General features: G+C 43.7%; 1 protein-coding gene across 2 annotated transcripts in view; it reads right to left on the bottom strand.

Annotated features, from left to right (window-relative positions):
• Positions 1-14,635, bottom strand: part of CIR1 (corepressor interacting with RBPJ, CIR1) — a 35,396-nt gene that overhangs the window by 4,651 nt on the left and 16,110 nt on the right. The gene's annotated exons all lie outside the window — the stretch shown is intronic.

The following is a 14,635-nucleotide window of genomic DNA, read 5'->3' as shown; positions in this document are numbered from 1 at the left end:
GCTGGGCTCGTGGCTGGTGAGTGCAGCAGCTGTGGCGGGAGCCTCTCCCGCCTCCGCAGCAGTGCTAAGGACCCCTCGGGGGATGTCCAACTAATGCAGGGAGCGGGCCTAAGCTGGCGGGCAGACATTCCCCGAGGGGTCCCAGACTGTGAGAGAGTGCAGGCCGGGCTGAGGGACTCCCCCCCCCCCCCCCCCCCAGTACATGAATGTCGTGCACTGGGCCTCTAGTAGATATTTTTGTACTTAAAGCTCTTATATCATCAGTTTGAAAGATATAATTCAGATTTAATTAAGATATATTTAGTAAGATGTCTTTATATGTTCATGTTACTGTGACAGTGGTTAGGTAGAGTTAAATTGATACAAATAACTCTTTCAGAACACAAAATTTAGTTGATATAATACACTATTAGATATATTGAAATAAAGATTTTACAAATATGTTCAAATGCAAAATCACTACTTTTAAAAAAGATTTCTAATTGATTTTTAGAGAGGCGAAGGGAGAGGGAGAAAGAGAAACATCCAATGTGAGAGCAAAACATTGATTGGCTGTCTCCTGCACAACCCTCCCCACCCCCCAACCCCCCAACCAGGGATGGAGCCTGCAACCCGGGCATGTACCCTAAGAATTAAATTGACAACCTTTCAGTGCACAGGATGACGCCCAACCAAATGACCCACACCAACCAGAGCCAAATATCACCACTTCAGAATAATTCTAGGTAATCCAGAAAAAGGGCACTTGTTTTAAAATGTAGATTTGCGAGAGCTCCTCTCTAGATTTTGTAAGCCAGGATGAGTTAAGCCTCCATAGCATGAAAACCAATGTTTCAACTTACAAAACCAGGTCCACTGGGGAAACTGTTTTCAACATTAATTAATTTTGCAAACTTTTTTTTGTTGTGGTATGAGTAAGCATTAAAGTACTGATTGCAACTATGGTATTCAGTTCTGATTAGACCAGGGGTGGGCAAACTTTTTGACTCGAGGGCCACAGTGGGTTCTTAAACTGGACCGGAGGGCCGGAACAAAAGCATGGATGGAGTGTTTGTGTGAACTAATATAAATTCAAAATAAACATCATTACATAAAAGGGTACGGTCTTTTTTTTTTTTAGTTTTATTCATTTCAAACGGGCCGGATCCGGCCCGCGGGGCCGTAGTTTGCCCACGGCTGGATTAGACCCAGACTATTTCCACTAAAAGAATAGCATGAAGTCAGTGTCTCAGGAGAAAAAAATTCGCAGAAGGTGAATTATGTTGTACAAAATTATGTTTCTAAAGGGTTTAATCTATTCATTGCAAGAGTTCATTTTTTATAGAACGAAGCAAAAGCAATGGAAGGTTAAGAATTTTCTGTAGTAAAATGAGTATTTTATCAGAGAATAATATGGGAAGTTCTGGCCATTAGGCCATACCACTGACTTCACAATTTGAGGACAGCAGTCCCAGGTTATTCCCACAAATGGCACAGGCAGAACACTACTGCTAAAGGCAAAGGCACTCTGTGTTTCACTGCTAGCACTAGGACAAGTGTATCTTCCATTTAAAGTTCCTCAATCCTTTCAAATACAGAATTACTTCCTACAATTTTAAAGTATTCCATGGGAGAAGAGAGGAGATCGAGTTGTGTGTTAGGTAAGGCTGTATTAGAAATGCTTTTTCCTCCTTCACCCCAATTTAAAACATTAATTTAATTTACAGGATGGTACTCTTTGCTGAAACTAAATAGCTCTCTCTCTATAAAACCCAAATAAGCAAATAGACTGAACAGAGGGACAACTGAACAACCAGTCACTATGATGTGTGCTGACCACCAGGGGGTGCCTGTGGAACATGGTGGGCATCGGCAGCGGGCAGCAGAGCGCGGAACATGGCAGGCATTGGCCGTGGCGGGATGGTGGAGCAGGTGAGCGGGGGCGCCGGTCACTGTCATTGGGGTAAGCCTCTGGTGGTTACTGAAAATTCTTTGCTCCCGAACCAATGCTGGCCCCGCTGCTCGCACCTGCTGCTGGTGCTGTCAGCAGGTGCAAGCCGCGGCTGCCAGCCCCAGTCACCCCTCAGGGCTTCTCCACCTCCCCCTGCTCCTGAGGGGCGATTGAGGCCAGTAGCCACCTCTCACACCCACTGCTGGCAATGGCCCTGCTCGCATCTGCTGCCAGCACCAGAGCTGCTGCTTGCACCCACTGCTGGCTCTGGCCCCGCTCGCAGATGGAGCCGGTGCCAGAGCCAGAGCCGCCGCTTGCACCTGCTGTGGGCGCTGGCCCCAACCACCCTGCACCATCAGAAGGTGCAAGCGGGACCATGCTGTCAGAGCGTGGGAGCAGCGGTGGCAGGAACAGGGCTGCCAGAAGACAGGGAACTGGGGGTGTGGTGGGAGGGGCCAGGCGGGGGCCCGGAGGATGGGCCAAGACCCGCCCCTGTGCCCACCGCAGCCTTGCAGCCCACAGTTCCATTCACGGTGCACGAATTTGTGTACTAGGCCCCTAGTTCTTATAAAATAAATATAGGGTGTCCTAAAAATGTATACATACTTTGAATCATTATTAATTCCAAGAGTTAAATCTGAAAAGAAAGAAACATCAGTTGAGTTATCAGAAAAAAGTGTGTATGAATTTTTTGGGAACACCCTGTATAGTTTTATTTACTGTTACAGCGGTAAACAATTTTTTCCCTTTCATTGTGTATGTGTGTATTTTAATAACTTTATATTATGGAAAATTTCCAACCTAGAGAGAATAATGTAACAAACCTTAGGTATTCATCAAACAGCTTCAACAAGTATCAATATTATGCCATTCTTGTTTTATCTATTAACTCCAAGTTTCTTTGTTTCTTTTTTGATAAGAGTATTTTAAATAAACTTCAGATATATAAATCACTAATAATAACTATTTCTTAAAAATAAAACCCCAGCCGAAACCGGTTTGGCTCAGTGGATAGAGCATCAGCCTGCGGACTGAAGGGTCCCAGGTTCGATTCCGGTCAAGGGCATGTACCTTGGTTGCAGGCACATCCCCAGTGGGGGATGTGCAGGAGGCAGCTGATCGATGTTTCTCTCTCATCGATGTTTCTAACTCTCTATCTCTCTCCCTTCCTCTCTGTAAAAAATTAATAAAATATATTAAAAAAAATAAAACCCCAAAACTTTTATTACACCTATTGATACAGTTTTTAAAATTTATTTATTTTTAAAAAAATATATTTTATTGATTTTTTGCAGAGAGGAAGGGAGAGGGATAGAGAGTTAGAAACATCGATCAGCTGCCTCCTCCACACCTCCTACTGGGGATGTGCCCGCAACCGAGGTACATGCCCTTGACCAGAATCGAACCTGGGACCGTTCAGTCTGCAGGCTGATGCTCTATCCACTGAGCCAAACCAGTTAGGGCTACTGATACAGTTTTAAGACACCATCTAATATCCAGTCAACATTCAGATTTCCCTGATAGTCTCAAAAGTATGTTTATAATTGTTCAGATTAGAATCCAAACAAGGTCTACACATTGCATTTATTTTATATCTCTCTTGTCTCCCTCTTTTTTTTAAATTGATGTATAACTGATACATATCTTAAGTCTCTTTTCATCTAAAACAAATTTAGCAACCTCTCCTCCATTACCCACTATTCACTTGTTGAAGAAACTCAGTCATTGTCCTGTAGAATTTCCCACATTCTGAACAGTGACATAATTTAATATCTTCTTCTAGCCCTTGTATTTCCTACAAATTTGTAGTTAGATTTAGAGACATTATTAATTATTTTGGTACATTATACCACATATTTTGGGGGAGTATATGAAAAGTCTTATGAAGTATGAATTCAAGAAATGATACCTGAAAACACACACATTTCTGGCTCCTGAACTAGACTAAGGAAAACAGGCTGAGACTTCAACCTGGTGTGTTCCTGCTCTCACCATGTACCTACCTATAGTCATAGCAATAGCGGTATATCCCTAAAAATATGTGTTTTAGAAGAACCCCCTCAACATTACCACAAATAAAATATATGATTCTTATTTCCATGAAAGTACCACCTTCTTTTCTAAAGTTAAACTGACTGTATCTAGGGAAAAAGCCACTCCTTGTAACTAAATGTAAAAAGGACACTTAGAGGCACTAGTTCTAGTACAAGATCAAACAAGAGATCTGTGTCTAGTAGGAATTAGCAAGAATTATCTTACACTTATATTTAATTCCTAATATTACCTAACCATTTTGCTTTTAAGAAAGCTTATAGAAAGTTTTCTTTAAAAAGACTAAAAGGGGGGCACAGTAGGAACATGTAGCACAAGTCCCAGGGAAAAAGTGAACAAAGCTATTAATAAAGTGTGTGGGTGATTTTTATTTATATAGATGAGAATTTTAAAAAATATATATTTTATTGATTTTTTACAGAGAGGAAGGGAGAGGGATAGAGAGTTAGAGGCACTGATGAGAGAGAAACATCAATCAGCTGCCTCCTGCACACTCCCCACTCAGTATATGCCTGCAACCAAGGTACATGCCCTTGACTGGAATCGAACCTGGGACCCTTGAGTCCGCAGGCTGATGCTCTGTCCACTGAGCCAAACCGGTTTGGGCGATGAGAATATTTTATGTATGATTTTCTAAAGGTTATACAAGAGCCAATCGAACTGAGTTGTAATAACACTACTCCATACTGGGAATTTTCCTGACACACTGCCAGTTCATCTTAAGTGGAGGCTGGAAACAATAGGATTTCTTATTGCCCGTATCCCAAGTTCATACTGAAGACAGCTAATTTGATCTCTATTAAAACATACAATATAAAGAGAAAATGAAACATTGCATTTAATCTATGCATCTGAAAAATACACAAAACTAAGGAAGGATAAAACTGCCCTTATTGTATGCTGACAGAAAACACTGTTTATTAAGAATAATCTTGCTTTACAGAATCAATATAAAAACACATGACATATTTGGTTATGTCTTCAAACTTACATTTTCAACTTAATTAAATGTGAACGTTTTAGTGATGATACATCCAGCTATAATAAAGTAAATTCCTAGTCCTAAAGGACTAAGAAAAATCATCTGTCATATGGTGACAGAGGGACACTATCCTTTGGGTAGTGAGCCCACAATGCAATATACAGATGATGTATTATAGAATTGTACACCTAAAACTAATATAATGTTATTAACCAATGTCACCCCAATAAATTTAATAAAAAATAATTTGTGTTGTGATGAATATGAAGTATTAGAAGCTAGCACTATGTCTTAAGAATTTAAAAAAATGTTTTCATTGATTTTTAGAGATAGATAGAAACATCAATGAGAGAGAAATATCAACATCAATCAGCTACCTCCTTGCACACCCCCTACTGGGAATCGAGCCTGAAACCTGGGTATGTGCCCTGACCAGGACTCTAACCAGCTACCTTGGTCCATGGGACAACACTCAACCAACTGAGCCACTCTGGCTAGGATAGCTTATAATCTTTTGGGGGAAAATTAGTTTATATGAAAGAACAGGAAAAATATAAATTGTAGCCCTAGCTGGTTTGGCTCAGTGGATAGAGTGTTGGCCCACGGACAGAAGGGTTAGGGGTTCAATTCTGATTAAGGGCATATACCTTGGCTGCAGGCTCGATCCTTGGCCCAGTCGGGGTGCACGCGGGAGACAACCAATTGATGTGTCTCTCTCACATTGAGGTTTCTCTCTGTCTCTCTGCCTCCCTTCCACTCTCTCTAAAAATCAATGGAAAAATATCCTCAGGTGAGGATTCACACACACACACACACATACACACACAATAAGATATATCCAGAAAGGATGATAGTGATATTTAGAATAGCTAGCAAAGCTTTTTTATTCAATCACTCACTAAACTATTATTTACTAAGCATGTAGACTGTGCAAGGCATTGGGAATACAAAGATAAAAAAAGATACAGTCCCTCTTTCAAAAAAGCTTATAGGAAAGAACTAGAAACTAAGTTTGATTTTCAAACTCTCATAGGTTTTAGGAAAAGGTAAAAAGTAGGGCATTCTAAGAGAGTGGAACATGATGAAGGTTCATGTTAACTTCATTAGTTTGATTTGAATAGAATTAATATTTACTACGTAGACTACATTTCATTCATTCTTCTTTTCCTAGATAACCACTAGCTAATTTTCTTTACTTGAAGCTGGCAGACCTTGTGTAGATGGAATGATGCTAATACAAAGTCACAAAAGAGAGTTATGACTGTGATCTGAGAATCATAATACTCCTTTGAGATTGAGGGAGGTATAGCCTCTATTAGTCTCACACATGCCTTTAATACAGAGCAGTCATTTACTGATAGAACAGTAATTAATTTGTTAATGTCAACAGAATTTCAAGGCATAGCCACTTTAACAACAAATTTAATCACTGAATTATAAGAGTGCTTATAAATAGTTCAAAATGACTAAAGCACTGGTAATCAATTAAAATATAATTGATTATATTAAAATATAATCTATACTAATAAAAGGGTAATATGCTAATTAGACCAGACATCTTCCAGATGTCCTTCTGGACAAAGCCACGGTGGTGGGGGCTGAGGCAGAGGTGGTTAGGGGCAATCAGGCTGGCAGGTGAGAGCAGTTAGGGAGTGATCAGGCCGGCAGGGGAGAGCAGTTCGGGGGCAATCAGGCCAGCAGGGGGACAGTTAGGGGTGATCAGGCTGGCAGGGGAGGACAGTTAGGGGGCGATCAGGCCAGCAGGGGAGAGGAGTTCAGGGACGATCAGGCCAACAGGGGGTCAGTTAGGGGGCAATTAGGCCAGCAGGGGAGCAGTCAGGGGGCAATCAGGCTGCAGGGGAGCAGTTAGGGGCATCAGGCCGGCAGGCAGAGGTGGTTAAGGGTGGGCAGGCAGGCGAGCGGTTAGGAGCCAGCGGTTAGGAGCCAGTGGTCCCAGATTGCAAGAGGGATCCCAGATTGGAGAGGGTGCAGGCTGGCCTGAGGGACTCCCACTCCTGTGCACGAATTTTGTGCACCGGGCCTCTAGTGTACTAATAAAGAGCATCATTTTGACCTTTAACCGTTTGAGTCCCAGGGGGTATTGAAAAAACACTGTCGAAAAATCCCAAACAGCGCAACCGCGCTTTCTCTAAATGAGTACGAAAAGACCCAAACAGCGTGATAGCACTTGTTTTATTTTATGTCGAGAAATACCAAGCAGCACAATCGCGCTGCTTGGGACTCAAACGGTTAAAGCCCTATGACTTAATAAGGTTTCTGAATAATCTCTTTAATAGGTCAAAATTTCTTTTCAGTTAATTAGCTTCTTCATATATTAAAAAAAATTTGGTTCCTGACTGATCAACTACATGTTATAAAGGACAGAAATGGTGCCTAACTTCGCTTTGCTACTGTGAAGTCAATCCTTTATTAATTTTCATATCTGCTTATTTTAGGAATTTAGCTTTAATGAGATTCTGGTAACACAAATACTTTTTCTACAGTAAAATTATACTGGAGGATTTAAAAAAATTTCTATCATCAGATACAGGCCTTTCTAGTAGCTCTGCTGGTAGGATTCAACTTCTTCAAGAAGTTGCTTAAGAGAAATCCATGAACAGATTCAGGGGGACTTGTCAGAGGGCAACTGAGTTTATCATTTTTCTTTCTACAGAAAATCCCTCCAGCGTGCTCCTTTGTGTCTTGCTAGCAAAACTTATGATCAGACAATTATTTTGTTAAATTTCCCAAACATGTTCTCAAGTAACAAAAATGCCTTCAACATGAAAGACTGGTGAAAAGGTAGAGGAGCAGCATGTGGGAGCTCTATTGCAGAATATTCCTATCAGTTCTATAGCTTAGTGTAAAATTCTAGAAAAATTAAATCAAGAGTTAAGGGAAATTATAAAAGGAAAAGAATACAGACATGCCAGCAAGGCTCTGCAACAAGTGTAAAATAATACTTTCCTCAATTTAAGCTATTTATTCATTTTCATATTGTTTAAACACTAAAAGTTATGGTGTAAACAAGACTGGATAGAGACACTTGAAACATTAGGCACCTAAGAGCACTTTGGCCATTTGTGGTGTTGCTGAGTCTCACACGGAGGCATTATAAAGAAAAAGAAAAATTGCTGTGGCCAGGCGGCTCAGTTGGTTGGAGTGTTGTCCTGTGCACCAAAAGGTGGTGGGTTCAATTCCTAGTCAGGAAATGTACTCAGGCTACAGGTTCTATCCCTGGTCAAGGTGCATACTGGAAACGGGAAGCAATTGATTAATGTTTCTCTCTAACATCGATGTTCTCTTTCTCTCTCTTTCCTTTCCCTCAAAAAAAAGAAAAGAAAAGAAAAGAATCCTCAGGTGAGGATTAAAAAAAAAAAAAGGAATGCTGTACATGTCAAGAATATCTGGTGACATCATTTGGAATTTCAAATTTACTTTTAAAAAGATATGATATTCTCCATATTACCATATTTAGACAGTTCCAAATATTGTAAACATTATAGCTAAATTAAAAAAAAAAAAGCAGTAACTTTAAATATAAAGTAACTTAAGCCTGAAAAACCACAAGTCAAATGATTAGTACAAAGTGAAACTAATGTTAACAAATTTGGACTTAATGTTTATTCACTTTTATGCTGCTTTTATAACTTTTGGGTTTTGGTCCAATATATAGAGAGATTGAAAAGTTCTCCCATCCTCACAATAAGAAAAAAGCTGAAAATACTGAAAATCAACAAATCTTCTTAAGTCTATCACAGAATTGAGGTCACAGGGCAAATTACTATCCCCAAAATAGGAGAGACAGGTGACAGAGAATCAGTTTACTAGAACCAGAAATCACCAATGGAGCCAGCAAATGGTAGGATTACCTAAAGGATACCTGACTATTGTTGGAGACTGAACAAGAATTAGCTTGAGAGATAAAAACTCCTGGGGCCCAACCGTTGTGAGTTTTATTTCCATGAGTCCATCAGGTTCTCACTATGAACATCAAAGAACAATCCCCTAAACTTCTCTTCCAAAAGTGAGAGGGAAAAGGAACCATTTTGAGTATGCCCAGATCATTCTGTTGTCCTGAACAAATGCTTACCCTTAAAGAAAGCTATTTTATTACAGCCTAACCTACACAGGGAAAAAAAAAGCTGAGAAATGAGGGGGGAAAACTGAGGAGCACTTGTGAAGTTTACAACTCAAGGGGCACAGGCTCACTAAAAGAGTGAGACCCAGCCCTGGCTGGTGTGGCTCAGTTGGTTGGAGCATCATCTCGTACACTGAAAGGTGGAGGGTTGTATTCCTGGTCAGGGCACATAACCAACTTGCTGGTTTGATCTCTGGTCGGGACATGTACAGGAGGCAGCAGATTGATGTTTCTCTTGCTCTCTTTCAAAATCAGTAAGTTTATTTTTCTTATTGTCTGGGTTGTGAGGTCGATTCCCAGTAGAGAGCGTGCAGGAGGAAGCCAATCAATGATTCTCTCTCATCATTGATGTTTCTATCTCTCCCTCTCCTTCCTCAGTCTAAAATCAATAATAATAATAATAAAACATTAAAATTTATTACTCATGCTTCTCTCCCCTCAAAACCCCACTTGCTTTGTTGAAAATCCCATTGCAGATTAAAAAATGTTTAACTTCAATATACGTTATAAACATGAGTGACAAATGGTAACAATCTATGATAAGAATAAGGGCCATAGAGTATAAATAAAAGCCAGTGGGCAGGCCATTTATATAAAAATATTTCATAAAAATTCAGCCTCCACTGAAGCCTGCAAATTTTACATATAATTTGAATGTACTATCCAAAAAGGATGAAAACTTATGAAGTTAAGATTTTATCAGTAGAAAAGATATTGTAAACCAGCTTAGCCAAAAGAAGCATTTTGATTGCCTAATTTAACTTTGTAAAGGAGAAGTAAATCTTATAGCTGGTCTCTGTAAACCTCACAGCTGGAATAGTCTAACAGCACCTTGCAGTTCCCAGTGATCAAAGTAAGTTACTTTATATACTAAAATAAGAATTTCATAATAGAAATAATGCAGCACTGGGGGGTACAGCTATCATGAAATAATTACACTCCTGGGAGATTACAGGCACAAGGCTACATCCCCAGGGGTGTGATTATCCCAGGATAACCACATCTACTGAAATTGCCTTATTGCAAAAATAATCTCTATTCACTGGTGAGACATTATTCAATAGGTGATTTTTTTAAATGAAAAGATTTTTTAGCTTGAATCAGCAAGTGGATTAAGAAATTGGGCAGTTTGTTTTTCATTGCATTCAAATTCAGAATACATCATTATTCTTTGCTTTCCTATTTGATGCAGTAGTTTCGATTTTGTTTTTGAGAAACCTTTAAGAGTTTCTATTAGTGTTAGTTAAGTGGTCCTGCTAAATGCAGGTCAAACTTTAAAGGTATTAAACTGAACAATACAATTTTAAATAATTTACTTCTATGTATAATTTTTAATTCTTCTAAAACAATATTCACTTAAAAATTATAAATGTAAAGTCACTGTTAACATTTTGGGCAATTTCCTTTCTAAAAGCGTCTATATGTTTACCTAAAGATTTAAAAAGAAACATGAATGGAATCCATATAACTACTTAGTTTTATTTTTTTTGTTAATCCTCACCCAAGGATATTTTTCCATTTTTTTTTTTTTTTTTTTTTTTTTTTTTTTTTTTAGGGAGAATGGAAGGGAGGGAAAGACAGAAACATCGATGTGACAGAAACACATCGATTGGTTGCCTCCTGCATGTGCCCTGAGCTGGGGAGGAGCCTGCAACCAAGGTACGTGCCCTTGACTAGAATCGAACCTGGGACCCTTTGGTCCACAGGCCAACACTCTATCCACTGAGCCCAATTGGCTAGGGTACCACTTTGTTTTATGACCTGCTTTTTTCTTTGACCAAAAGTTATAAACAATATCCATCATCATTAAGCAGTCTTCATAACATTTTTAATGGCTGCATAGTATACTATTCCATTGTTAATAGCCCATAATTATTCACTTAATGTATTCTGATTAGGTATTTAGGTTCTCTCTTATTATTGGACACAATACTTTACAACAAAATCTTTGGACATATCCACAATTATTTTTTAAAAAATATATTTTATTAAGTTTTTACAGAGAGGAAGGGAGAGGGATAGAGAGTTAAAAACATGGATGAGAGAGAAACATCGATCAGCTGCCTCCTGCACAACCCCAAGTGGGGATGTGCCCACAACCAAGGTACATGCCCTTGACTGGAATCGAACCTGGGACCCTTCAGTCCGCAGGCCGACACTCTATCAACTAAGCCAAACCAGACAGGGCCACAATTATTCTTTAGGATAACTTTATGACTGTGTAAGATTAGTAAACATAATTTGAATAAATAAACAAAGGCACTATTTCTCAAATCTTCAATTATTCTTACATACAACTGAAGCTGATGGCTTTCAACCTTGATGGTACATCAGAAATATTTGATATACTAGTGACCTGGTGCATGAAATTTGTGCACGGGGGAGGGGGTGTTCCTCAGCCTGGCCTGCACCCTCTCCAATCTGGGACTCCTCAAAGGATGTTCTACTGCCGGTTTACAGGGAACGGGCCTAAACCGGCAGTCGGACATCCCTCTCGCAATCTGGGACTGCTGGCTCCTAACTGCTCATCTGCCTGCCTGCCTGACTGCCCCTAACCACTCTGCCTGCTGGCCTGCTCGCCCCCAAATGACCCCCCCCTGCCAGCCTGATCACCCCCAACTGCCCCCCGTGCCAGTGTGCTCACCCCCAATTGCCTCCCCTGCCAGCCTGCTCACCCCAACTGCCCCCCTGCTGTCCTGATCACCTCCAACTGACCCCCACTAATGGCCTGCTTACCCCCAACTGGCCCCCCTGCTGGTCTGCTTACCCCCACCAGCCCCGCCCCCCACCAGCCTGATTACCCACAACTGCCCTCCACTCTTGGCCTCTAACTGCCTCTACCTCAGCCCCGCCACCATGGCTTTGTCCAGAAGAACGTCCGGAAGGTCTCCTGAAAGGTCTCCCAGTATAATTAGCATATTACCCTTTCATTAGTATAGATACTAGAGGCCCGGTGCACAAAAATTTGTGCACTCGGGGGAGGGGGGAAGGGGGAGTCCCTCAGCCCGGCCTGTGCCCTCTCGCAGTCTGGGACCCCTCGGGAGATAACGACCTGCTGGCTTAGGCATGCTCCTGGGTGGCAGAGGGCAGGCCCAATCCCTAGGTGCAGCCCCTGGTCATGCACAGAGCAGGGCGGATCGGGAGGTTGTGATGCCACCCTCAGTCATGCTCAGGGTAGGGCTGATTGGGGGGTTGGGGCACCGCCCCCTATCACACTCAAGGCAGGGTCAATGGGGAGGTTGTGGCACCACCCCCTGTGATGCATAGAGCAGGGCCAATCAGGGGGTTGGGGCACTGCCCCTGTCACTCACAGAGCAGGGCCAATCAGGGGGTTGGGGTGCTGCCCCCTGTCACTCACAGAGCAGGGCCCATCAGGGGGGTTGGGGCTCTGTACCCTGTCACACACAGAGCAGGGCCCATCAGGGGGTTGGGGAGCTCCTCCCTGTCACACACAGCGCAGGGCCGATCAGGGGGTTGTGGAGCTCCCCCCCGTCACTCACAGAGTAGGGCCGATAGGGGAGTTGGGGCACCGCCCCCTGTCACACACAGAGCAGGGCGGATCGGGGGGTTGGGGCACTGCACCCTGTCACACTCAGGGCAGGGCCAATGGGGAGGTTATGGCTCTACCCTGTCAAACACAGAGCAAGGCCCGTGGAGGGGTGTTGCGGCGCCACCCTCTATCACCCACAGAGCAGGGCCGATCAGGGGGATGGGGCGCCACTGCTGTCACACTCGGGGCAGGGCTGATGGAGAGGTTATGGCTCTACCCTGTAACACACAGAGCAGGCCCATGGGGGCGGGGGGGGGGGGGGGTTGGTGCGCTGCACCCTGTCAAGCACAGAGCCCCAGGGCAATCAGGAGATTGGGGAGCTCCCCCCTATCAGGCACAGAGCAGGGATGATCAGGGGGTTGGGGCGCCTTTCCCTGTCATGAACAGAGCAGGGCGGATAGGGAGGTTGTGGCCCCGCCCCCTGTCACACACAGAGCCGCAGGGTGATCAGGGGGTTTGGGTGCAGCCCCCTGTCACGCTGATCCCGGTGCCGGGAGGCATATTACCCTTTTACTATATAGGATAGAGGCCTGGTGGGGCCGGCTGGTTTGCCCTGAAGGGTGTCCTCGATCAGGGTGGGGGTCCCCACTGGGGTGCCTGGCCAGTCTGGGTGAGGGGCTGAGGGCTGTTTTCCGGCTGGCAAGTGACTAAAGCTCCCAACTGCTCCTTGTTTTCTTCTTTTTTTTTTTTTTAATTCTGGGCCAGCTTTAGCTCTGAGGCCTCGCTGCTGAAAACATGGATACAATGTTTCGGTCCGGCTGGGTTTCAGTCAGCTGGTTTCTGGAGTTTTGTTTATCTTCTTATTTGCAACATAGTACATAGTTGCTTAGAGTTGTAGCTCAGAGGCCGGCAAGTGAGGCGGGGAACGTTGGAGCCCGCAGCAAGCAAGCCTCATGCTCACTTCTGTGCCTGGCTGCCGGCCGCCATCTTGGCTGACAGTTAATTTGCATATACTCACTGATTAGCCAATGAAAAGGGTAGTGGCCGTACGCCAATTACCATGTTTCTCTTTTATTAGTGTAGATAGGCCTGGTGCAAGGGTGGGGGCTGGCTGGTTTGCCCTGAAGGATGTCCCGGATCAGGGTGGGGGTTCCCTTGGGGAATGGGGCGGCCTGGGTGAGGGGCCTGTGGTGGTTTGCAGGCCAGCCACGCACCCATGGGGTGAGAGTCCCTGCTGGGGGTGTGTGGCCAGCCTGGGTGAGAGGCTGATGGCTGTTTGCAGACTGGCCAAGCCCCCCAGCGGGGACCCTCAACCCATGAGGGTGTGGCCAGCCTGGGTGAGGGGCTATTGGCTGTTTGCAGGCTGGCCATGGTCCATGGCGACCCAAGCTCCCAGTCCCTCCTTTTTTCTTTCAGTGCCTCCTTGAGTGGAGGGAAGCAGGTATCTGGGATTTATTTATCCTCTATAATTGAAACTTTGTAGCCTTGAGCGGAGGCCAGGACTGGCCAGGGCGGGCGGGAAGCTTGGTTTCCTCCATTGCTGGGGGCAACCCAAGCCTCCTGCTCGCTCCAGCTCCGTGGTTGCCGCCATCTTGGTTGGGTTAATTTGCATACTTGCTCCTGATTGGCTGGTGGGCATGGCTTATTGGTGTAGCGGAGTGACACCAATTTGCATGTTTCTCTTTTATTAGTGTAGATCATATTGTGTGGTATCATAGATGGTAAAAATCACTGACTTATTTTTAACATCCACACTAATAAAAGACAAAGATGCTAATTGACCGTACCTCCGCTACACCCATCAGCCAATCAGAAGAGTATGCAAATTAACCAAACAAAGATGGCCGTTAAATTTGCATACTGCAGGCGGGGTGGGGCAGCGCCATCCGTCACTTGCCCCACAGCAGGATCAGGCCTGCTATCTGCCACCTGGGGAGTGGGCCTAAGCCAGCAGGTGGTTATCTCCCGAGGGATCCCAGACTGTGGGAGGGCACAGGTTGGGCTGAGGGACACCTCCCTGCCCCGCCAGTGCACAAATTT

Source organism: Myotis yumanensis, unplaced genomic scaffold, assembly GCF_028538775.1.
Source record: "Myotis yumanensis isolate MYYU_CA2020_CCGP unplaced genomic scaffold, mMyoYum1.0.hap1 SCAF_8, whole genome shotgun sequence".
Taxonomy (NCBI): domain Eukaryota; kingdom Metazoa; phylum Chordata; class Mammalia; order Chiroptera; family Vespertilionidae; genus Myotis; species Myotis yumanensis.
Note: the sequence above shows the minus strand (reverse complement) of the source record. Positions and strands in the feature narration are given on the sequence as shown.